Genomic DNA, 25,569 nt, shown 5'->3' with positions numbered 1-25,569 from the left:
GTTGCTGCTGTATTCAGTGCTAGTAACTGTAACCTCAGTTTTTACTATGGCTTCCTTTGCTTTATTGCTTCAGCTGACTTGTATTCTGCATTTCTGAATTATATTCTGCATCGTATTCTGCATTTGCAGTTTCCTCCATTCCAATATTTTGTCAGCTTCAGTTCCTCTTACCATTTGCTTACTTAAAACCTTACTTAAGCTAAGCACTTTACATTTCTATTCCCATTATCTATTTTGACTGCAGGCCTGTGACTAGGGTTATTATCAAAAACTTATCATTTTAAGGCGTGCTGGGCTATGCAGGGGAACAAGCAGTTTCTAGCTGGGGAGACCAGTTATTAAGTGACACCCTGTTCAACTGATTTTACTTGTACTTAAGCGGAAATAATCAAATCAGTAAGCCATTTCTCATCTATTCATTCTATATATATGTATAGAGATTAGCAAAAAATGTATCTTGTTTTCAGGCTTTATGGAGGATGTATTTCTTTTAAATAAAACTTCTGAAGTTTTGGGCATTTGTCATTTTTTTCCATGGAGAACTACAGAAATATTATAACAAATATGGATGTGTTAATAAGATTTATTTTTAATTTCACCTATCAACTAAACAAAAACATTGAGCAGCTCATTTAGAACTAAATCAAAAGTTATTTTCAAATTTTTATGTATTTGAAAAATAAGAAAAACTTCAACATATGGTATGCTGAACGTCATTTTTCATTCACATCAGATTCACTTGGTAAGGAGGTGATTTTGTTGTCTAATAAATCTCTGGAATGTTAATTACATTTAAAAATATTTTTGCATAGTGTTTTCATAATGAAGAAATGATCATTCACCAAGGAGCTACTTACATATGCATTTTCAAGTGTTTTCTCATAAATTATACCATAAATTCTGATTAAAACATTTATAAATCCATCTACTAATGGCAAGGACCCTGCACTCTTTGACATTACACACACTTGCAAAATTCTCCTCAGAAAAAATCAGTGCAGAATTATACACAAGAAACAAAGTTTCAGTGAAAAAGTTGTTAAGTTAGAAAAAGAAGAAAACTCAGGTTTGAATACCCAGAAATCTGACAGGGTTCAATCCAATAACAAGTAGGTTGAACCTACCTATCTCAATCAACCTGATCAAAAAGTTGATCCCGTGTCTTCATTTTCTAAGAAAATGCTTTCAGTATTATCTGGTATTTTCACCCTCTCATGGCTGTTTTCTAGGGTAAAAAGAATAAATGAGACTGTAAACAAATGTCCAAAGGTACATGAGACAATTTGTACTTTCCCAGAAGTTTCTTAAATTCTCATTTTATAGAAATGAAAAATTTCACTGAAAATTTAATGGCATAATTTTTTTTAGTATTTGCAAAGATCTCATAAGACACTACATTGCTGTGAATGAGGCAGTCTTTTACACAATATATTGCTCTTCCTGATGGATTTTGAGAAAAGCAAAAAGTTATGGTAACTCTGGAAGTATTCTATTTTAAACATAGCTTTGTTTCGCTAGAAACAAACTTTAGCTTATACGGATTCAAATATCCTCCAAACTTATAATTTTATACAGCTAGAGGTCAGATACTGTTCAAAATCATCACAGCACCTCATGCGATTCTAAATTTAGGCTAGCTCTTCCCAGTCTGTGTTCCTTAGTGCTTTGATTTGCAATCATGATGTTTGACTGTGTAAACTGTTTTACCATTTTGATTAGCAAAATATATTTTTTTAATCTCACTACCATTACAAATCACACGGTAATGCAAGTCAGCAACAGAATGAACCTTCTCCTGTCTTCCTTCTTTTCTACACATTACTTCAAATTCTTGCACCCTTGGTTCCAAGTTAAAAAGACCGATAGCAGAAGTGGAATGATTACTGGTATGGTCAAATGTGAAATAGATTTGGATTCCTAGCAAAGATTCTCTTTCTGTAGGAAAAATACATTTTTTTCCCCAAATTCATACATATATATATTTGCCTACAACTTAAATTACAGATTGCACCTGAAATTTTTCATGCAGATGAAACTGCATTTTTATGCATTACTTAATTATTTTGTTGGTAATAATATGGCTTATTAATAGTTATATGCTCTTAAGCCCAGTAAGATTTAAAGAAATATGGAGAGGGCAACAAAGCAAGTAATACATTTTTTTTATAAAATGGATAAATCTGGATTTTCACGCTACTGGGTTAAGAAATATCAAGAGCTAACACTGTCATACTCCTTTGTAAGGATGATATTTTAATATAGTTCTTTCGGTCTAATGATTTCCTTGCCATATTAGCACCCACATATTTGCACACTGGTTGCTCTCTAAAATTTGGAAACACTTGCCTAAATAAGCCTGGATCCTTCCTTGTAATTGAAGGGAATGAGTTGCAAGAATTATGTGTTTCTGCAGGACTCTGACAGTGCAAAAAACAGTAGCCATATTGCCTGCTTAAACTTAGCTGTTTTATTCCACTTTTTAGGAGTTTAGCCTGCTGTCCCTGCTTCTGCTAAAAAGTTTTGAATGTCTTCATCTACATCTAATCTCTAAATTCTTCCTAATCCATATTGACAAACACTGTTTAAATAACTGAGCTAAATCTTTCTCTTTAAAAGACTCAGTGTTTTAAAGCATTTTAAAACTCCTTAAAGTGTTTTAGAACTCCTTGATTTTGACAGTTTTTGGTTACTGGACTTCTTAAATCCCACATAAGCACTGCTTTCATGGACTAATGACTTTAGGAATAGTTTATTTATAGTTCAGTTTTGGTGTCTGTTATGTCATATTTCCATAAACACAATCATAAACCACAAAGTAAATCCACAAGCTCATACAGGCACTCCTACTTTCAATTTATAATAACGTCAATATTTATAACAAGCATAACAACTCTGTCAAGTATATACAATCATAGCCCCATTCTTCCTTCAGGCACAAATTTATCCCTGATGGTTTTCAAAGGGATAACTTTTGTTCCAAACCGTTACACATATAGAAAAGCAGATTCCATGAAAGTAATAGACTAGCACATTGATATTATGGTTCACAGAAGAAAATGCTATACTAAACTTAATTAATATGCAGCAGGATGATTGGCACTATTCTCAGGTTTGTTCCTTTCTATCCATTTACAACAATATTGGAAGTTTTACTGAAATAGTAGCTTACTAATTATCTTGTGTTTATAAGGTCATTTGATAATACCAAGGTATGAGTAAATGAATTCAACTTATGTTCCAGGAAGCCATTACCAATAATATTGTATTCAGCTGGTATTTCTACTCTCCCTCCCCCCCTCAAAACACCTCAAAACCTGGGATCAGTGCTGGATTAGCCTCATATCCTCTTTTCCAAACTCAGAACTGATCATCACAATGAAAGTATTGTAAAAGCAATGGAGCTGGCCTTTTTCAAAAACAAGAAAAATGAGCCTCCAGCTCAGGAACTGGACCACACTGTCTGAAATATTTTGTAACATCTTGTTATCTAATATCTAAAATGAAAAGTTTGCTGTATCTATTTTTAATGGGAATTTGTTTAAGACACACTGTGCTATAAAAGAAATGTAACAAAACAATTTATTTGAGCTGCCGTGACACAGTTAAATGTACTTTTGGGTTGATAGTGTTTTAATTTTATTGAATAGAATTATTTAAGTATACATCCTATTGAAAAATCCTTGTATTATTTTATATAATTAACTATGTATTGATCTGTACAATTCAGCAGAAAATTCTTTTATCTTATGATATTTTAAAAGTCAAATAGATATATTTCAGGAAGTCAGTTTTAAAGTTTTCAATATGTTCTGGCTCATTAACACTTTCAGCCTTGTAGACACAAGGCATGGTAGTCCTTGACCACAACGAACTTCCAGCATGTCATTTACTTGAGGTTGCTAAGTCCTCTCAAATTTACATACTCAACATGCATCTTACTAGCACTCTTGCACTTTTCAGTTCTTTCCCTGGAACACTGAATAACTCCTTCATCTTATCACTGTTTGCTTGTTTGTTTATTGTCAGCTACATACCCAAGAAGGAACAGAATCACATTGCAGTTGGTGCTGTAGGTGAATCTAATCCAAAGAATGTACTGAGTAACTTCAGCCGAATAACATCATCAAATGACAATACAATACTTGTAATGATTGATTACGCATGATTCTTACTATGAGTATCTAGTGAATGATTTTAAAACTGCTTTCCAAACAGGTTAGTTTAGTAGAGCAGATTTTAATAGGTTTAATTCCAAAATATATGTTTATGAATTAACAGGAGATACTCTTTAGACCTTTGATGTTATGTTTTTAAGTATAATGGATTGTTAATTGAATCACACTTCTGTTGGCTTTGGCTCACTGCAGTCTTTCCAGTGAATCACTTTTGCTTAGAAACAAGTTATCTATAGGCTAATAGAAAAGCCTTTAAAAAAATAAACACAGCAGGGCAGGATAATATCACAGTATCACAGTATCACAGATTTCTAGGTTGGAAGAGACCTCAAGATCATCGAGTCCAACCTCCGACCTAACACTAAGTACTCCACTAAACCATATCGCTAAGCTCTACATCTAAACATCTTTTAAAGACCTCCAGGGATGGTGACTCCACCACCTCCCTGGGCAGCCCGTTCCAATGCTTAATAACCCTTTCGGTAAAGAAGTACTTCCTAACATCCAACCTAAAACTCCCCTGTCGCAACTTTCGCCCATTCCCCCTCGTCCTGTCACCAGGCACGTGGGAGAACAGACCAACCCCCACCTCGCTACAGCCTCCTTTAAGGTAACTGTAGAGAGTGATAAGGTCGCCCCTGAGCCTCCTCTTCTCCAGGCTGAACAAGCCCAGCTCCCTCAGCCGCTCCTCGTAAGACTTGTTCTCCAGACCCCTCACCAGCTTGGTCGCCCTTCTCTGGACTCTCTCGAGCACCTCCATGTCCTTCCTGTAGCGAGGGGCCCAAAACTGAACACAGTACTCAAGGTGCAGCCTCACCAGAGCCGAGTACAGGGGCACAATCACTTCCCTAGACCTGCTGGCCACACTGCTTCTTATACAGGCCAGGATGCTGTTGGCCTTCTTGGCCACCTGAGCACACTGCTGGCTCATATTCAGCCGACTATCAACCAATACTCCCAGGTCCTTCTTGGCCAGGCAGCTTTCCAGCCACTCATCTCCCAGCCTGTAGCTCTGCTTGGGGTTGTTACGCCCCAGGTGCAGGACCCGGCACTTGGCCTTGTTGAACTTCATGCAGTTGACCTCAGCCCATCGGTCCAGCCTATCCAGATCCTCCTGCAGAGCCTTCCTGCCCTCGAGCAGATCGACACACGCACTTAGCTTGGTGTCATCTGCAAACTTACTGAGGGTGCACTCGATCCCCTCATCCAGATCATCGATAAAGATATTAAAGAGGACCGGCCCCAGTACTGAGCCCTGGGGGACACCACTAGTGACCAGCCTCCAACCAGATTTGACTCCATTCACCACAACTCTCTGGGCCCGGCTATCCAGCCAGTTTTTAACCCAGCGAAGCGTACGCCAGTCCAAGCACCGAGCAGCCAGTTTCTTGAGGAGAATGTTGTGGGGAACGGTGTCAAAAGCCTTACTGAGGTCAAGGTAAACCACATCCACAGCCTTTTCCTCATCCACCAAGCGCGTCACTTTGTCATAGAAGGAGATCAGGTTCGTCAAGCAGGACCTGCCTTTCATAAACCCATGCTGACTGGGCCTGATCGCCTGCTTGCCCTGCAAGTGCCGCGTGATGACCCTCAAGATAATCTGCTCCATGAGCCTTCCTGGCACTGAGGTCAAACTGACAGGCCTATAGTTCCCCAGGTAAATAATAATAATAAATAATAATAATAAATAATAGTGAGAAACCACTAGGTTTTGGCTGGAACTTGCCACAGTGAAGAAGTAATTTGTAACAAAGCTTTCAGAACTTTTAGTGAGGTGGAGTCTCATTATAGGAGAAGTATACAAACCAAGTCACTCCTGCCATGAACAGCTCACAGTCAATTCTAAATTTAATTCTAAATTAGAATTTAAACTAATTCTAAAAGGTAGTAATGTAAAGCACAGAAATAAAAATACAAATGAGTATGAATTTGCTATTATTCTTAGTCCTTTCCCCCCCTCTATTCAGCTGGACTTTTCTATTGCTTTAAGAAAGTTTATTGTTGTTCTTAATATTGAAGCGTTAATATTAAAGTAAAATAACTACAATTCTATCCTCAAATTATTATACTTATTGGTCCATTAATTTTTATGTTCAAGGACTTTTGTTTGATTTTTAAGTGGACCAAATGGAGAAAATCCCAGGAAAGCAATAATAAGAAGTAACCTGCAAGCATAAAATATGAAAAATGTTTGAAGGAAGTGGATTTGGTTAATCTAGGAAGGACAGGTGTAGTACAAAACTTTATGTACACTAAAAATACCTGAAAAGAAGGAGAAAAAGAAAATCTGTTTTCTCCTGTCAACAGAGGATATGATGAGATACAAAGGTCTCTAGATGGAGAGGGAGGAGAGCTGGGATTGCAAAGCACTGAAACAGATTGTCTGTTTCAGACTGACTGATTTCATTCAGTCTACTAATTCATCATCCCCCACTAGCTTGTTTGGATTTTTTAAAGTAAAACTAAGAAATGAAAGGACAGTTCTTTTTGGTATTAAATGAAACAAAAATAACACCAAAAATGACACTGTTATAGTATGTTCTGACAGTGGAACATGATGCCAGTGTGTGTGTAGGTGTTATTCCACTCAGGAATGTAGGACAGCAGCTTCACAAATTGCCATTGTGACTCTAGAACTCTGCAGTCTCCATGTTCTTACTGTCGTCCATTACTAAAACACAAAGACAATTGTCTATTTTTGGTCTCTTGAGTTCTTTTGAGGTAACAAGTTTTGCATTTTCTTGAGATGTAAATATAAATCATGTTTGGCTGTTATACAATTAATTAGGTACATAATAATTAGACGTTACAGGTCACTTACTTGTGAAAGAGCCACAGGCAATAGTCTGAAAAATCACAGTTCTTTTGGTCTGTAAATAAAAACAGAAAGGTAAGAAAAATTATGAAGTAGAAGAAAAATTATGAAGGAAGTAGAACTAGAAATCACTGGAGGTCTCAAACATCTTTCTACAAGAGTAAGTGAATTGAAAGAATTTGCCTCATAGACAATGATACTCCCAACAAAATTATTCAGAAATGATAGAGTCCACTTTCATGTAAAGATGCAATCGTTAGAGGTCTTAAGTAATATGTGGGTATTGTATTGATGGACATCCTTACATTAGGCCTATACGTTACTGTAGGCTTTCTCTCCCTGACATTACATGGTCTTTTCTTTCAACAAGGATACTTTATTTTCATGTTATGAACCCAACTGCTGCTATACTTTAAGGCAGTAGGAAATAAAGTGTAGGAATAGGAGTAAGGATATAGACAAGGCATAGGAAAAGCAAAGGAAACAAAATGGGCCATCTCAGGTCTAATCTAGTAGAGAAGAAAGGTAAGTATATACAGTTTTCTGCTTCACATATTTACACCACTGAGACAGCTTGTCTGCCAACAACGGAAAACACATTAAACACTCCGTAATATAGCAGTCTGTTTCTCAAATACGAAAGAGAGAGAGAGAGAGAGGGAGAGAGAGAGAGAAAGAGAGAGAGAGGGAGAGAGAGAGAGAGAGAAAGAAGTGTATGTACTTACTCTAGAACTGTAATGTAAGTCAGAGTAAGAACACTAAATAAAATGGTTATTCCCCCCCTCCACCTTCAGCATACACACACACTTTGGTTCCAGACATGTGCTTTGCTTACTGGATCAGACCTCCTGACTGGACAAAGGTCAAGTCAACTCTTTTAAGAAAAAATGTTAAGAACATGATTTTATGAGTGACTGTTCTCTCTCTCTCTCTCTCTCTCTCTCTCTCTCTCTCTTTCACACACACGCATAAAAGTTAAGGCTCACAAGCAATTTCAGCCAACTGATGATTGCCAGGCAATAAACAGCACCTTGTTCTAACATAGGGCATCTTTAAGCACTTTCCAGCAAGATGGGTAAAACCTTATTTGTTCAAGGTCACTCAAGTGATGGAATTTGTCATTCTCGACCTGCCATCGGTATAGGTCAAGTTAGTATAGAACAGGTTGGTACTTAGTTCTGGGCTTCCTGTAACCCCTTGTTATTCTGAACTGAAAAAGAAGCCAACAACTCTTTTTTCTGTGTTATCTGGAAAAAAAAGTGAGTTCAGTAAGAAAAAACAAATCACCTTAAAAACACTTTTTTGGCATTTAGAAAATTTGATTCAATGTGACAATTCTAACAGCATTTTCCCATTTATTTTAAATTTTCTTGAGGCTGTGGTAAAACAAATTAAAAAAAAGGAAAAAAAATTGATTGAAAGAAAGATAAACAGGTACAAGGTTGAGATTGCATCCCACAAACCAAATAAAGATATTAAATAAAAGATATTTTAGGTATATTTAGTATTTAATAGCAGTAATAACACTTTTTTTTTTTTTTTTTAATGTCTCAGATTTTAAAGCAGCCAAAAGTTATTGTTAAACAGTTTTATAGTTAAAGTACCAGCAGTTTCAGAGACAAGGCTCAGAGGAGGTGATACGCTGACATTTTTGAAGTTTGGCCTACTGTGCCAAATAACCATATATTGTCAGTTATGTATTATACAAGATTTTGATTTAGGATATTTTTCTCAATGCATAGGTGTATTTTCATAGAATGACATGATTGCAATTGTTTGTGTCCAGCAGAAGGAAGAGTTAAGTCCTCTAGGAATTGGAAATTCATGGCTCCATTAGTCAGTGCTAGATTTTCAGCTTCTATATGTTTATTACATTCATTCCTGATCAAAATGATTTATTACCCAATCTCCATATTTTATTATTTTGCCTTACACATCTTTCACTCAAGTGGCTGACTATAATTCCCTGCAGTTGTTCCAATAATAAAAGAAGTCTGTTAATATGATTTCCTCCATATATCATTTAATATTCATCACGCCTGGATAACATAAATGATTTATGTTAGGTAACTGGAAGAAAGAATCCTACAGCTCTGTTCAGAAAACTGAAAAACAGTGCCTTATTACATCTTTATTATGTCAACTAACCCATTTTGACTTCAGATCATCTGGTAGAAAATGAGCATTTGGCCAAACTAAAGAGCAAGAATTCAGTATCATATACATAAGTCATAATAGCGGCTGGTCATAACATTATATCTTGACATAGGTCTGATTTCATAACAGTAACAATATCCATTGTATCAACCGAGGCCAGGATTTCACCTTTGACCTTACAAAACCAACCTCTTAACATGTATTTGAAATATTAGGCCTGATGCAATGCTGGATCTGTTATAGTTGTTAAAAAGCCTTGTAAATAACTTGAAAGGTTATGTTATGAACCTGTCTTATAAGAAAGAAAATATTTACTGATAGGCAAGTTTTAGACTGACTGTTCCTAATTATATTTAGTGAAATATAGCAGGATTATAAAATGTATGGAAATAAAAAGGACAACAGTGGAAATAATATTCAGGAAAACATGACGTAAATCTAAAATTGGAAGGCTGAATTTTGAAGCAAGTTCAGAAACATTTTCTGAAAAAATAATATATCTTGGTTGACATAACTTTGAATATTACTGTAAAATACTTCTGAAGTGGTGACTTCCTTCTTGACTTTCTAATACTTGAACAAATATTAGTGGTGGTTTTATTATCATATACATAAAAATGAAGATAAAACAAAGCACATGGCCCAAGAATTCTTGGGCATAAGTCTTACTTTAGTGGTCACAGATGTCTATTTCTGAAAATCAACAGTTTCAAAGGTTCTAATCTTTTCACAGAGGGTATCCCAGATTAGTGCATGAAATGCATCTTTCATTTTATATGTAAAATATTTTTTTGGTTTATGATTTGTCTTTTGTGGGAACCATTTTAATAAGCTATATTTCAAAATGTACCTGTGATTATAATTTTAAGCATATGTAAAATATATCAGAGAAAGCAAATCTAAGTTTTTTCTTACATAATAGCTCAAAACCTCTGTAACAACAACACAGTAAAGAAATGACATTTGCTTCTTCAAATTCTTACATCTCAGATATGTGCCTATCCTTTGATTGAATGTGTCAATGAGACAATAATGATATGTAATTATGAATGTGAAAAGAATATGGAACAATAATGTTCCTATTTTACACAGCCATAATTGAGACACAAATGCCAAGGTTTACAAAGTTAGAGAAGCTGTGTGTATAAATTCAGGTTACATATTTGCCAAACAAATTTCTAATAAACAACCTTTTGAGAAAACTGTTTCCATCTGGACTACTTACAATGATACTTCATTATCTTGGCAATTTTGCCTCTTGCCATAAATAGGCTGATAAGGACAATTGGAAAGACAAAAGTATAAACTGAAATGGTAAATGTCAAAATGATTAGGTAACAAACTATTGTTTACATTCTTTAAAATCCTGATACAGAAAAATTGAGTAAAGGACAGCAAGCATGTAGAAGAGCCAAGAAAAGAACTTAGGTTTTATGAATCAATAGATACAATAGATAATTACAAACCAATGCAGATTACTAATATGGTTCATGATTTGAAAATCCCTCAATGTTTTCAATGCTTATTATTTGTTCTCAAAGATGCATATGAGCAAAGAGACAGATTGATACTCGGAGTCAACAATAGATACCAGGATACCTTGACGACCACTGCATGTGAACTAAATTAGCACACTGAAGAACCTATGGTTATATCCAAATACTTGTGAATTTTTGGAGAATACTGGATATGGGGGGAAAAAAAGGATTAAGAGAAGTTGACATGAAGTGGACAATTTGATCAGATACTATGGAAGAATAGGGCAAATCCTACCCATTCCAGCTTTTAGGCTATTCTTCAAGTGGAAAATTTTAATTTCACATTAGCTAGAAAGGCACACAGCACTGCATGTTCTTATCTTTCACAGAATGTTTGAAATATTTGAATGTTTGAATATTTTCAAACCATTTAGGAGAATAAAAAAAAAATTAATCACCTCACTTTTTGTTCAGAATCATGTTCAGTATTTTTATTAGACCCAAAAAAGAGACTTCTGCATAAAATGGGATCTGCATAAAGTGGTAAAATAATTATATTTTACCATTACAAAAATATTCACTCTGTCAAAGTGGGTACTTTAATTTGACATGTTCACTAAACCAATTTGAGCTGCATGTCATAGTTGTCATTTAGCTGGGAGTAAAGATACCTTTTTGCTTTCATACACGCAGCTCTCAAAGTATTTATTATAGCTCATTTATGTGCTCCAGAGAAACTAACTGGAATCAAAGGAGAATACCAATAAGATATAAATAATTACGTCTAGCAAAGGGACTGATTGGTGATTGCAGCTCCTTTCATCCTAAGTTAATGGAAACTCCTTACAATGAACTTTTGCTTGGGCCATACATGTCCTAATTTGTAAAACACCATAAACACCAATTGTACAACCTTCTTCTCAATATTAGAGACCTCTTAGAAAATAGGAAATACCACTTGGCTTTGTGAGACATAATAAACTTAGCCTCAGGACCAAAGTTGTGACTTGACATGAGCGCATAAATTCAGAGGCCAACAGTGTAGAAAAATCCAAACACACACTTGGATATTGTTTTCAGATACCAACATTTCAGCTACTAATACTGAGTTGATAGGGTCAAGCTGCACAAAAGCATGCCCTGGGGCTGAGGAAGAAATAAATCTTTAGAATCACATCAAGGAATTAACAATTCTTTTCACTAATTTGATCTATTTTTGAGCAAGTCATATGGGGGGGTGTAATACAGACATCATTAACCATGAGTAATTAAGGCAGCAACAACAGCAGGACTTGCATTCTGTCACTTCCAACTTGTAAGGACACTGTATTCTTTAATTCCTTTGCTTGACTGGATTAAGATTCAGCAGGACAAATGTATTTTGTCATTTATTATTTCGAAGGATACACCTTAAATAAAAATAGCAATCTCTTCAAAGACTCAATTTTCACCTTCTTAGTATGAAAAAGCAGTAATTTATGGATGTCATAATATTGGTTTTATGCACCTCATGTTGGCTTTTTTATATTGTAGACACTACCACAGCAGTCGTTCTTTTGAAAATCCACACTATAAATTTGAAATATTAAAGACTCCAAAAACTAAACAAGGGATTTTTTTTTTTCTTTCACGAGCTATTAACAATATCAAGATTTCTTAGAAAAAGTAGAGCCAAGGTCAAGAACTGAACATGTTTTTATTCTGTGAGTTCATATTTGCAAAAACCTGCTACAAAAATCAAAGATGATAAATAATACGTAGTTTAATAAATATCTGTAACAAAACAGAAAATTTTATTTAGTTACCTGGAAAGCCAGAAAAAGCCATATTTATATACAGACAGTTTATATACAGATACAAAAAGAATTTTTATTAGACAATTAGAAGAATGAATGTCTTTGATATAATTTAAATCATATTTGATAACAGCATCCTCATAAAATATATAATCCAGTCAGTAACAATCTAGGTTTTACCATAGTTAAAGGAAAGAGGGGGGGGAAAATCTTGCTTAAGAATCCTAAGGCAAAAAGATTACTTTTGCAGTAAAGATGATTCCCTTGATCTCTAGAACAAATTTGCATTTATAAACAATTATTTGTTGTGTTTCCCATTAGGGTACATCATCACAACTTACGTGTTCCATTGCCAACAGGTACTTTTTTCTAAGTGAAAATTTTCAGTAGAATGTACAATTATATTAGAATTACTTTAAATTATAAAATCTTTTACTCAGATTTTAAAATAGCATTTTTGTTTCTTTGAAGGCCATATTTTTGCTATTTTTTACTTGATGTTCAGAAAATTTTGGAGGGAACAACTGATATTATCTAATTTCAACAAAGTGAAATTTAAAATTTAAAATCCCTTGTAAATATCCCTCACAAAATTTAAGGACTATAAACCTTATGCCTTATGGTCTGTTTTAGACTGTGTAAGGCTATATCCTTTATCAGACATTGTTGCTTTTAATTCCCTTAGCATAGCATTGGGCAACTTAATGTACTTTAACAGAATGAATCTGCAGAGTTGAGGTAAAAAACAAACAAACAAACAAACCAAAACCTATAGCCTGGCCTGAGATAATACGGCTCCCAAGATCACACTTTACTGTCTTGCTTACTTCAGAATTCATTTGTTGACCCTGCTGAATCAAAAGACTCAGTTAATATATCTTTGTTTAAAGGGTGATGGTTCAAACCAGTAGCTCCCATTCAGCAGCTGAGGTTATGGAAATGGCCGCATGGCCATTGATTTCTATATGGAAATAGTAGGACAGAAAAGTTCATCTGTAAGTAATCACTCACATCACTGGGTCCTGAGTATGTTTAATTGTTTACCAAAAAAGTATGAAAACAACAACAACAACAACAAAACACTAAGTAAACTTAAGTTAACATAGTTCAGAAAAGGATGGAGATTTTCGGTTTTGGAAAAAAGGTTAGGCTCTTCCTTCTTCTGACTAGTGGAACCTCAATTAGTTGCTGCAGACTCATTAAATTTACACTTCAGAATTTGGCGTGCGTTGGACATAATAAATAAGTTGTCATAGTTGGTAATTCTGAGGACAGTGGCTGAATTAACAGAAGGTAGAATAACAGTGGAATAGAATAACAATAAAAAGAGGTAGATGTTCATATGGAGAGATGCAAATCAAGTTGTTAACATAAACTTACATGTTGTCTGTGATATTGGGATAGGCAAGCCATTAGTAAATTCTAAGAGAGATTATTGGAAACATGATACCAAATGGGGTGATAAAGTAAGAGTAATTTTAGTTATAGTCCTTGATTCTAACAGTAGTATCCTCTTTCACAGAGGTTAACACCTAGAAGAACTACCATATGCTGGTTGTAGTAGGTCTGTTAGGAATCAGGAGTATTAATATGTAACCTAGTGAGTAATAAACACACTGAAATAACTACTCTTGTTAAGCTGATTTTTCCACTTTAGTGTACAAGTAGCATTCACCCCTAAAAACTGATTTGTGTTCCTCTAATTAGACCCCAGCTTGGCTCAGTTAACAAAAATGCCCTGCTTTCATCCTTAAAGTTATGATCTAAGCACCTGAAAGAGATTTTTTTGAGAGCAAATCCATAATTTGTTAAGGACTTTAAAAAATGTAACAATACTATTGTAGCTGATTCACAAGAGTGGCTATTCATGTTCAAGTATGCTCTTAATATCCTCATAATCAACAAAGATGAGAAGGGAAAAATACATTCTAATATTCAAGAGGATAATGAAGCCAAAATGATTGAATTTCCTGGCTTTCAAGACAGAGCATAACGAGAGGTGTTGGCCATTTGTTTATTTTTATTTTTTTGAAATAATAGTATGCCTGAACAGTCACTGGACCCCATTACATAAAGGGCTGTATGAGTAATATTGCATTTACCAGGTCAAATTGGAACAGCAAGGTGAAAAACATGATGTTTTGTGTGAACTGTATTAGCAGTATCTGATCAACTTAACCTCCTTGAGCAACTGCAGTTATCATCAATGTAGTAAGACCTGTAAAATAAATTGGAAGTAACTCTTATTTTGTAACTATTGGTAAATTACGTGACATTTCTGCCAAAAAAAGCCTCGCAAGCTGCCATACCAGCTGGAAATACTTCTGTTTAATATAAGAAGTGCAACTCTGAAGAGCTTTTATAGATATGACTAATTCAGTTTAGCTTCATTGTAAATTAATGTATTGGGACAGCCAATAGTAAAGCTATCAAATAAATGAAACAGCGGTGGAATTGTCAAAATTTCTCCCTTAGCATGTATTTAAGAAGATAATTACAGCTACATGGGTCTCCAGTCAGTGGCAGAGACTGTTATACATTACATTCAAACGTGCATGAGATTTTTTTGGGGAAAGGACTTGAGCAAAACAATCTGTCTTACCCACTGAACAGAACTATGTGCATGCAAATGAAATTCAGTTTAGTTAACAAGACAAAAGGGATAACACTGCAATTAAACAAAGAATGCACCCTATCAGGCAAAAGGCTGTCCAAACAGATGGGCTTTCCAATACACTTGAAGGTCAACAGAATCTGAATTTGCCTATGCATTTGTCAGTAATTGCAAGAGATGATAGTCCTTTTCTATTGCAGCTACTCAATCTAACCTGTACATTTCTTAGCAATTAAAAGGTAGGGTGCATAAAGTAACTACCAAAGCAAACTGAAAAAGAAAGTATGTCCTGTTTTGTTAAAGAGAAAAGAAATTGTGCTGGCTCTAACTGGGAGAAGGCTGATAGGCAGTTTTATTTTCACTGGGGGCCATTTGAATTTTGTCTGTAATCACAAAAAACAAACAAACCAACCAAAAAAACGAACCAACCAACCAAAACAAGAAAACAGCTCCCCCCCCCCCCCCCCCAACATTTAGAAACTACAGGAAGAAAATTTTCTAAGATTCTTCTGTGAGACTGACTTAGAAAAGATGGAACCTTTGAAGGAAGGAAATGTAAAACCAGAGGTAGTCTGGGTTGATCATCAAAGGTTTTTTTTGTTGTTGTTGTTGTATTTGGAAATTCTTTTTTGTTTTGTTAAATGCATCTCAAGGGTAGTTCTTAAGTGAAATTTAAATGAATATACAAAATGGACTTCCACATGGAATACTGATGTTTTAGCATGACTTATTGGATGCTCCGTCTGTACAGTCAAAGCAGGCAATTCTTATTTGAGAATATTTACAAATATATGGATAGAAAATGGGATGTGAAATTCTGAATCTTAGCCTTTGGCAAACTGAATGGGCAGACTGAACAGGACCTTTTACTGTGATAGGTGTGGACAACGTGCAGGCACTGAATATTTACCACCAAATATCACTGCCTTAATTTTATATTTTCAATAATCAAAGCAAAATGACAATTTTTTTTTGCATTGATACAAATCTTACACAGCACTATTAAAATCAATGACAAATCCAGTATAAAATTTAAAAACAAAAACAGAATTTAAAAGTTTTTCACAGTCAAGTTTTCCAGGACTAAGAATTTAAAGAATAGCAGAGTTTGATCCAAATTAAAGTGGTTTATATATCCTCATTTCTCATGTACCCTTTTCTAAAATCTGTCTTCACTCAGTTTCTTTCTTCCATTTACTTTTATTACTCTCCTTTAGCTTTAGAAGACTACATTTGAATAAAAAGCACCTATAGAATGTAATACTTAAGTAACTCAAGTCTGTTGCTCTCAGCGAGGTTTTATTACGTTTCTTATTCTGTTCCTCTTGATTCATCTATCTTTGAGCCTATCACTCCATCCTTTCCCTTTTCACACGTATTTTTAGTCTTCTTTCTTTGTTTTGGAAAAAGAAAAAAAAAGGACAAAAGCTCCTTCAACCACTAAAAACAGACCATCCACTCTGATAAATTACCAACACTGAAGACTTAGTTGGAAGATAATTCTAATCAACTGGGAACACTTTCACAGGGAAATCTCTTACCCTAATATTCTTCCCCATCCTTACATTGTGGTCTGAATAACATAAAAGCAATTTATTTAAATTTTTTATGTGTCTGAAAGGCTGCTCCCATCCACCTCTGTTTCTCCTCTCAGCATCCTACATTGTGTTTCTCTTTCTGCCACAGAAAACCTTTGGATCTACCAAATTTAATTTGGATTTGTTTAAGGATAAACCCACACAACCAGCCAGCCAGTCAGCCACCCCCCCCTCACCCTGCCCCCCCCCCCCCCCCAACATACCAGAAGGAAAATAAGAAGGTAAAATTTAAACACTGGTGGCAATATGGCTCACCCAATCTTCTCAGACGTATACAGTATATGGTACAAAACATTTTCATTACTAAACCTTATTTCTTCATTTCTTGCCTAAATCTTAAAATCTTAAAACTTGCCTAAAACTTAAAACTACAGTTTGAACAACAAATGATTATCACCAGCTTGCTTTGTAGCACCTTCTTCTGAGGTTCAATTCACTGCAGTAAGCCACAGTAGTATCTCTACACTCTATATCTTTGTAAAGAAATTCTAAGAGGGATTTGTGTTTTAAAATAATGAAATATGCATCTCTGCATGACCAGTATCACAAGTCAGAATAAGGACCGATACTCTTTAAAAGAATCCTTCCCCTTAGCTCAGCACAAAAACACAATTCAACACAGGTTTTCAGTAGAATAAAAAGCCAGCTTTTTCATTTTAACAAAAGGAAGCAATTGTACAGAAAACACTTTTGTACAGCTGTAATCAGATGTACTGTATATCCTTCAGATTATTTGCATAGAAAGATGGGAAGATCTTTCCTCTGACAGAGGAAATTCACAGCCCACAAATGCTATTTGTGTTTTTTTAAAATAATTAGTAAATATCAAAAAAGGAGAAATCGTCTGGATAATAGTATATGTGGACTTCTAAACACTCTACACTAAGTTCTCAGCAAAGACACAAAAAGTCTTTGCATTCATTTGCAAGAAAATGATTTTATCTTGAGAGAAAAGGGAAGACATTTTTGTTAAACAAGAAAACACAGATAAAAACAAATTATACGATTACATAAGTTCATAACAATAGGATTTCAGTCTCAGAGAGTTATTATATCCAGCACCTGTGTTATATAGATGTTTATAGATGTTATATACATATCTATATGACCTGAAAAAATGTCTGAATACTAAAATTCCTGTGCTAAAGGTTTCACAATAACCAAAAATAAATCTTACTACAAAGGTCTGCAGAAAAATCTCACAACATAACATGGCTTGGCAATAAAATTGCAGATGAGATGCAGTATGAATACAAATTAATATACATAGGGGGAAAAATCCCTAAGTATATATACATAGGCATGGGTTCTAAAATATTACAATCAAGAATAAAAGTCTATGGGAATATAAGTTATTTCCTCCACAACAGTCAAGGAAAATTTTAGAACATTAGAGAAATGGTTAAAAGAACTGAAAGCAGAACAGAAGGCATTTTTAAGTGATTGTTCAAATCCATCTTGTAAATAATTGTCACCCAAACTCAAAAAATGATGTAGAAATAAAGTGTAAAGACCAGGGTGACAAGAACATATAGAAGACACACTAGAAGACTGTATGGCTGAACAATATAATGAGTTGGAAACTACGCTGGTTGAGGAAAAAAAAAAGAAGGTTAAAAATAATAGTAGTAAATTGAATCAGTTCTGTTATCAGAATCACCATATGGGCACAGAAGCACTTGTGCCAAAGCAAGTGGTAATGCAAAATGGGGACAGGGATTAAAAAACTGGGGGGATACAGTGATTACACCTTTCAGGGACAATCCTGTCTTAAAACATTTTTAAAATAACAGATTAACTAGACCACAACACTTCACCTCAGAAAGAAAAAAGCAATCGAGAAGGGATATGAAAACAACAGAACAAAAATTTCATAACTGAGCTCCTACATACAATATTTCCAAAATCATAACTGGAGAGAATTATTTTTTGCTTTTCAAATTAATTCAAATTAATTTTTGCTTTTTTTTTTTTCCTCGTTTTCAAAATCTCTTGGGTACCAATTTACTATTATCTGACAATCCCTTCTGTACAACATGGTTCATTCTTCAGGCATTATATTTATGTTAATTGAAATGTCTTAGGCAACTGAACAATTTATCAAATACAGAAAATGTTAATATACCATTTTTTCAGTCGCACAACTGCTCTAAAGGATGCATTTTTTTTTTAATTTGATGAAGCCTCTGACCAATAAAAAATGGTTTCATGTTTTTCTATAAAATCTAACATTTTCAGTAAATGTTTGCATCTTTAGTCTACATCTTGCACTTCCACTGATTTCATCACTTGCAAGATCAGAGACAGTGAAAACAGAAAAGACAATTGATAAATGAATGAAGTAACAATCATGAATAGATAACCTGAAATTTGTAACACGTACTCTTTGTAAAATTCTTTCAGGTTCAAATATTGACTACTTTTTTATCCCTGCTTTACAGTTAGATAACTTACAAGTAAAGCTCCATCTGCAACATATTCAGTAGAATACATAACTAAAGTCTGAACATTTTTGCAATGACTATTCAAAATGTGGAAACTACTAACTTGTTTTTCCTTTATTTCACTTCTTACAGTGGTTTGTTTAGTTACAGATGGTATTAGGACAAAAAGAAAGCAGCAGTTTTTAAGATCATCCACATCCTAAAATGGAGCAAAAACAAAATTTCAATTTTCCCAGTATCATTATTTCCCCAAAAGCTCAAAAGGGAATCACATGTTCATAGTAGAAATATAAGTTAGAAAGCAATCCATGATGAACAATGATTATAAAACACCGATCCTCACAGAAACTGAAAATTAGATAGTTCTGAATTTAGATCTGTCTTGAAACAAGTTTTCCCTGTAGTGTTACAGGGACGCTTCGCTTCTTGAGGGAAAATAAACTCATGTCCTATTTAGAAGATAGTATATAAACTTGTGGCTCTCTGAGAATATAAAATAACCAACACCTAATCTCCTTTAGTTGTTTAGTTTTTTTTTTCTTTTTCTGTTTTTTAATTTTTCTCACGTCATTAAAAAAATGCTTCAAGTAATGTTAATAACTAAGCTTCTTCAGCTTATGAGAAATTATGTAACAACTCTGGGAAACCCATATGGCAAAAAAGTTTCAGAGTTGAAGGATAGTTAAATTTGAATCACCAGAGATATCTTTAAATAAAATTAGTGGGAGAAAGACTATTAAGCATTCCAAAGCGCTATTCTTGCTTTGGTATGATTCATGCTGGAAAACAAACTCTTTTTTTAAACTAAACAAGGCCTAACACAAAGCCAGCTGAATTAGGCCACCATCCTGATGAAGAAAGGCTCCAGGTAGCTGATCTTGATGTACCTGTGTGCTGCTAATTTCATCTCTGCAGAAAATGAAGGTGAGTCTGTGCACCCAGCATGTCAGTTGTAATAGTCCCATTATACATTGAAGTTATATTAGGAGGAAGGGTTTTTCATGCAGTTGTAGAGTGGCTGTGTACAAATATTTTTAATGCTTTTTCCAGATTTGCCTGACAAGTCTTTGAAAACTGCCATGATTTAGGAATCCAGAGGCAGGGATTGGTTCATACAGAAGAATGCTGGGATCAGCATTGAGAAGATCTAATAGCAGAATGGAATGTGCAAAGCTATGACAAAAGAATGACTCGAGCAACAGAATTTTTTATTTGGGATTTAGAAGAATTAAAACCAGTATATCTTGGTGGTTCACCGCTTTACCTTCCACCAACTGAGTTAGAGTCTGAGTTAGAACATACCTAAACAAACACATATAAATGTTGGAGATGACTTACACTTGCATAGGGAGATTTACCTGAATTGTTCTAGATAAAATTGTAGTACAACAATTAAATTTAATCACTTAGTACAGCGTCACACTTTCACCTATCATGCAGTCAGTATCAAGTCAGTATCATGCACTGTAGATCTTATTTCCAAGCAATTTGCAGGCCTGAGCTGAATAAATAAATTAAAATAAAGGAAAGAAGGGAAGAAAATCAAAATATCTTATGGTTGTCTTTTTTCTTTTTTTCTTATGAAATCTTCAACAACATGTTTCAAGCCTCAGGTTGTGTACGATGAACACAACTAAATTAAAGTTAATCAGAATTTATTTTCTTTCTAAAGCAAATTGGACAAATTCCAGGGTTACAAAAAAAAAAAAAAAAAAGAGTAGGACTGTTACAGAGAATTGAATGATAAAATCATATTCTCTTGTCATTTTGTGACCAATTTTCTACCATCTGCAAGTTATTACAAATTAACAATTTTTACTCTCCCTTGACCTCAGCAGGGAATTTATTTCACTCTCTGATGAAAGGATAATTTATAATAGAACTTACAATCTTTTTGCACATCACCTAGGTCCTCCCACCTGTTATTTCATATTTCACACAAATATTTGCCCACCTCCTTTTCAATGAAATGCCCACATTCTTAAATCTTTTTCAGAAATGCATACAAGAACTTATTTCTTGGCAACATGATTCACCCCATTCAGTGTCTTAGCCTTATTAGTAAGCAAGGCAGATGCTCGGATATTACTGCTGTCTACAGCACATATATTTTTATTTAGCGTTTCATTTATATCTATATTTTTATATAGCATCTCATGTAATATAGATGGTATGATTATACAAATATGTATACAGAATATATAAAAAATATATATATATATGTAATGCCTTGTCTTGGGAAACAGCATGAATTTTTGGTTGCATGTTAACAATTCTCACTCATACTTACAACTATCTTATTTACTTTATTTCACTGCATGGTTTTCTTCTTCAATTTTTGTCATGAATTATGCCTGCTTAGAAGAAAATAAACCTCCTTTGGGACATTTCATCTGAATGCACTGCATATTCCAAAATGCCAATGGCAGAATCTCTTATGGTTTAGCAGTTGATAGTCTGCAGACTTTAATCAAGCCAGAAAGTTTTAATTATACTGCTAGAAGCATCCTATTAACATTTATTTCCTTTAATAAGAACTCTATGAGAAACTGAAAGAAAGAAAGAAAGAAAGAAAGAAAGAAAGAAAGAAAGAAAGAAAGAAAGAAAGAAAGAAAGAAAAAGGAAAGAAGGAAAGAAAGAGAGAGAGAGAAAGAAAGAGAGAGAAAGCGAGAAAGAGAAAGAGAGAAAGAGAAAGAGAGGAGAGAGAGAAAGTGGGAAAGAAAGAGAGAGAAAGAGAGAGAGAGAAAGAAAGAGAGAAAGAGAAAGAGAGAAAGAGAGAGAAAAAAAGAACAGAAGAATAAACAGAAAAAGAAAGAATAAAAAAGAAGGTAAAGCTTGCAGTTCATTGGAAAGAAAGAGGAAGACACTCCTCTGTTTCTTAAACACAACCAAATCTGAACATTATCACTCTGAAAGAATGATATAATTTGTTTTCTTTCATGGCAAGGAAGAGAAAATCATATGTTTGATACTGTTAATTATAATGCATTTGGACAATGTGACTGTACTAACAATAGCAGGACCTTTAAATAGAATTCTCCTCCCTAGACATTTCTCCTTTTTCTGTCTTCTGGCATTTAGTATAGGGACTGGGTAGCCACATGCAGTTGGGATCTGTGCACCTGAACAAATACAGCTGTAAGAACAGCATGCCTCTTGCCCTATTTAAGCTCACCTTGAACAACGTCAAAGCAGGGGATTTTAGTTTGGGAAATGAAGCATCAAATATAAGGCCTCCTCAGATCCCTGCTTTGTGAAAGAGACCATTATAAAGTGATCACATTTTGCTGTATCTGCTGGCCTCTTAAAGAGATTAAAGAAAAAAGAGCAGACTTTGCTGTCACCCATCAAGTCAGACTTTCTCTTCGTTTTAGAAGGAGAGCATCATTTCACATAATAATTTCTTTTAGATTTACATGGATGTTCCAGCACTGCTACTAAAGTCATGATTGCAGCTATTTTTGCATAATATTATTTGTTATTTCATGAAATAAACATATGTGGAAGTAATGATATACTTTTGATCATCTGTACTTTTGGGCATGATTTCACAATTTGCCTTGTGTTTTCTGTGAGAATGAGCTCATTAGCCCCAGGGTTCCTGACTTTTCTCCAATTCAGGTAGCTCTTCTCCACAAATTCTCTTTAATCTTCATTTGGATACACTATTTCTCTCCCTGTTCTGAAAGTACTATTTATGTAACATTACTGTTACAAAGTTTTTCCTCATTCATTGTACTCCATAGTTGGCAGCACCATAAGAGTAAAAAATAATATATATGTGATCAGTAATGGCTGTAAAGATACAGCTGGAAGATATATGATGAATAGGACTGTTAGTTTATGTTACAGTAGCAGGATAATAGACAATTTGGCTGAAATTGCACTTAATACCAGATCAGCTCTGTTGACAGACTTCAAGTTTGACTGAGCAAATATTGCACATTTAAAACAATATAACTGCCCCCCAAACAGATAAGATACCTAACCACAGCTTCAAAAATGGACTTGAATGTCTAATACATAAATTACATGGAATTTAAGCTCCCAGACCCAAAGATAAAACTTTTCAAATATGCCCTTGCATTATTTGGACTCTAGGTAGCATATAAAATAAAAAGGAAGTTCAATATTACAGTTCTCCACATACACAAATTTCTGCTTCTCTAAATGTCAAGAAACAAATTGGTGACAATAGACTTAAGTGTCAGGAACCTCACTACAGTTGGCAAACCTAACCATTCCTCTGCCTTACTCTTGTAAAAGTCTTGAGCTAGCAGGTTTTAGAGTGCACCACAATCAAACTCATTTCCTCTTTAAAAAATAAAATAAAATAGAAATCTCAGAAACTGTTTTCTATTTCAAAATGGCCAGAAAAAGACATAGATTGTCCTTCCTAGCCAGAACAGTGACCATGTTTCTGTATCCGCCATCCAGAAAAAAAAGGACAAATGTAATAAAAAACAATAAGGAGAAAAAGTGAAGGAAAGGGGATCTTTTCTTAAATGTTGTCCATTTCTCTTCATTATCTTCCAGATGGAACCAATTCTCCATCTCAAGCTGACTCCAGCAACAAGTACAGTACATTAGAGTGCAGTGATGCTTATGCAACATATTTACAGCTGTTCCTATCTGGAACACAGGTGTCCCCTTTTGATATTCTTTTGGCTAGACAGCCACCATAATAATTTTTTGGAGATCATCCACAGCTATTTCATAAAGAGGATTGTACATCTTCACTGCCACTAATTATAGTAATCATCTTCCTCCATAACAAGCCAAGAGCTTGTGCCAGAGCAACTAATTTTGCTTTTACTCCTGACTCCAATTTGTTACTACACTGTCCAACCTTCTTTCCATTAGAAATTGTCTAAATGTTTAGTTTGACTTAAAGCAGAACAAGTAATAATGTTTGCTTCAAGATGTAGATCAGTTTCCAGATGTAGATTGTTCAACGATTCTGGATTTAGCAGAAGAAAGAACTACATTTTGAGGTGTTTCTCAGGAGACTGGGTTTCAGGTATGTTTTAATATCATGTTTACAAAGAATCCACCTTTCAGATAAAAAGCACTTCAGAAAGTCTCGTTATGTCAGCAAGAATAGTTAAATCATCCCCCAATATTATCTCAGTTTTGATGAATGAAAAAGGACTAAACAAGATAGCTATGTCAGAAGTGTAATTTTATGAGGTGTCAAAAATTGTACTAATCTATTTTTAATTAATAGTCAGTAGGTAGTTATGGGAGCCAAAAAAAAAAAAAAAAAAGAGAAAGAAAATGGGAATTAAGGGATAAAGGATATACTTGGTTAAAAAAATGAAAAATTACATTTTAATACCTGTGACATTCAGAAAACTCTTACAGAAATCTCCTGATTGATCTGAAATCTAGTTGTAACTTTGAAAACTACAGTACATATTAGAGTGTGGATACTATTCAGAGAAATTAAAACAATAATGATAATAGAAAAGATAACAATTATTGTTTGCAGTAACTTCCTCAATTACTGATTTTTTAAGAACAAATATATTTATCCTGTCTTGTAAGCATTGTATCTGAAGTCATGTTAGATTAATTCTGTTCCATGTTTTTCCCATTGCTAATACTTTTGTGATTTTACAATTATTTATACCTACGCAAGCTAGAAATTTTCAAATAGTATTTTAATTTATTTTTTGTGATCACAAATTATTAGTTAGATGCACAGCATGAGACTGATGTGACTTCACTCAGACATTTAAATGATACATAAGACTCAGCTAGCCACTCCAAGCCTCTTTAGTAACTGAAGAGCAAACATCTTTGAATGTCTGTGATTTGACCAGATAAATTGCCACTCTCTCTCTCCCCTTAATACTTAACAAATAAAGGAATTATCCCCAAAAACTAGACATACGATTGTCTTAAAATTATTGAAATTTTCTATCTTGCCATTATGCAGTGTTCTGTTCACAGTGCAAGTTAAGAGATTGCAATGAGTCATAGTCTATTGCACAATGGTGCAAAGTCTCCACATCTTTTCTGTACTCTTCACTGTAAATACCAAATGTGAAAACGTTGAACTTACTAGCTTGCGGTGGAACTTCAGTTGTTGTTCTCTGTCTCTTCATAGTCTTACTGTCCTTAAGTGCTCTTGAGGGATTAGATAACCTTGAGTTAAATAAAAAGAAAAGAAAAAAAAGTAATTTATTGTGAACAGTACAACCACAGAAGCTATGATGTTGATAACGGACTAGCCCTGGAAAATGACAAATGCAAATAAGGCAGGCAGTAATGTACAGCATGTTTAAGAACTTCTTATATATTAGCGAAGTACTGGGGAAATCATTTCTTATCTAGTATGGCAGTTTTTGATATATTTGCAAACACCATGATGCCGTTCTTAGAAATGCACTGTTTCTTATCAGTCCTCCCAGCCTTAATGTGTACATATATACACGTTTATAAACATGATTAATAAAAACCAAAATCAATTCAAAAACTATTTTACAT

The 25,569-nt window shown here is 34.4% G+C and overlaps 1 long non-coding RNA gene across 1 annotated transcript in view; it reads right to left on the bottom strand.

Annotated features, from left to right (window-relative positions):
- Positions 1-1,145: 1,145 nt before the first annotated feature.
- The window catches only part of LOC308177539, a 56,271-nt gene continuing 31,847 nt past the window's right edge, over positions 1,146-25,569 (bottom strand). The window contains exons 8-10 of the long non-coding RNA XR_013939228.1: positions 25,145-25,227; positions 6,997-7,045; positions 1,146-1,225 (exon numbers count right to left, since the gene is read on the bottom strand). This is a non-coding gene — a long non-coding RNA (uncharacterized lncRNA). The remainder of the gene's footprint in view (positions 1,226-6,996; positions 7,046-25,144; positions 25,228-25,569) is intronic.

This window comes from Anser brachyrhynchus (assembly GCF_964034855.1).
Source record: "Anser brachyrhynchus genome assembly, chromosome: 14".
NCBI classification, from domain to species: Eukaryota; Metazoa; Chordata; class Aves; order Anseriformes; family Anatidae; genus Anser; species Anser brachyrhynchus.
Note: the sequence above shows the minus strand (reverse complement) of the source record. Positions and strands in the feature narration are given on the sequence as shown.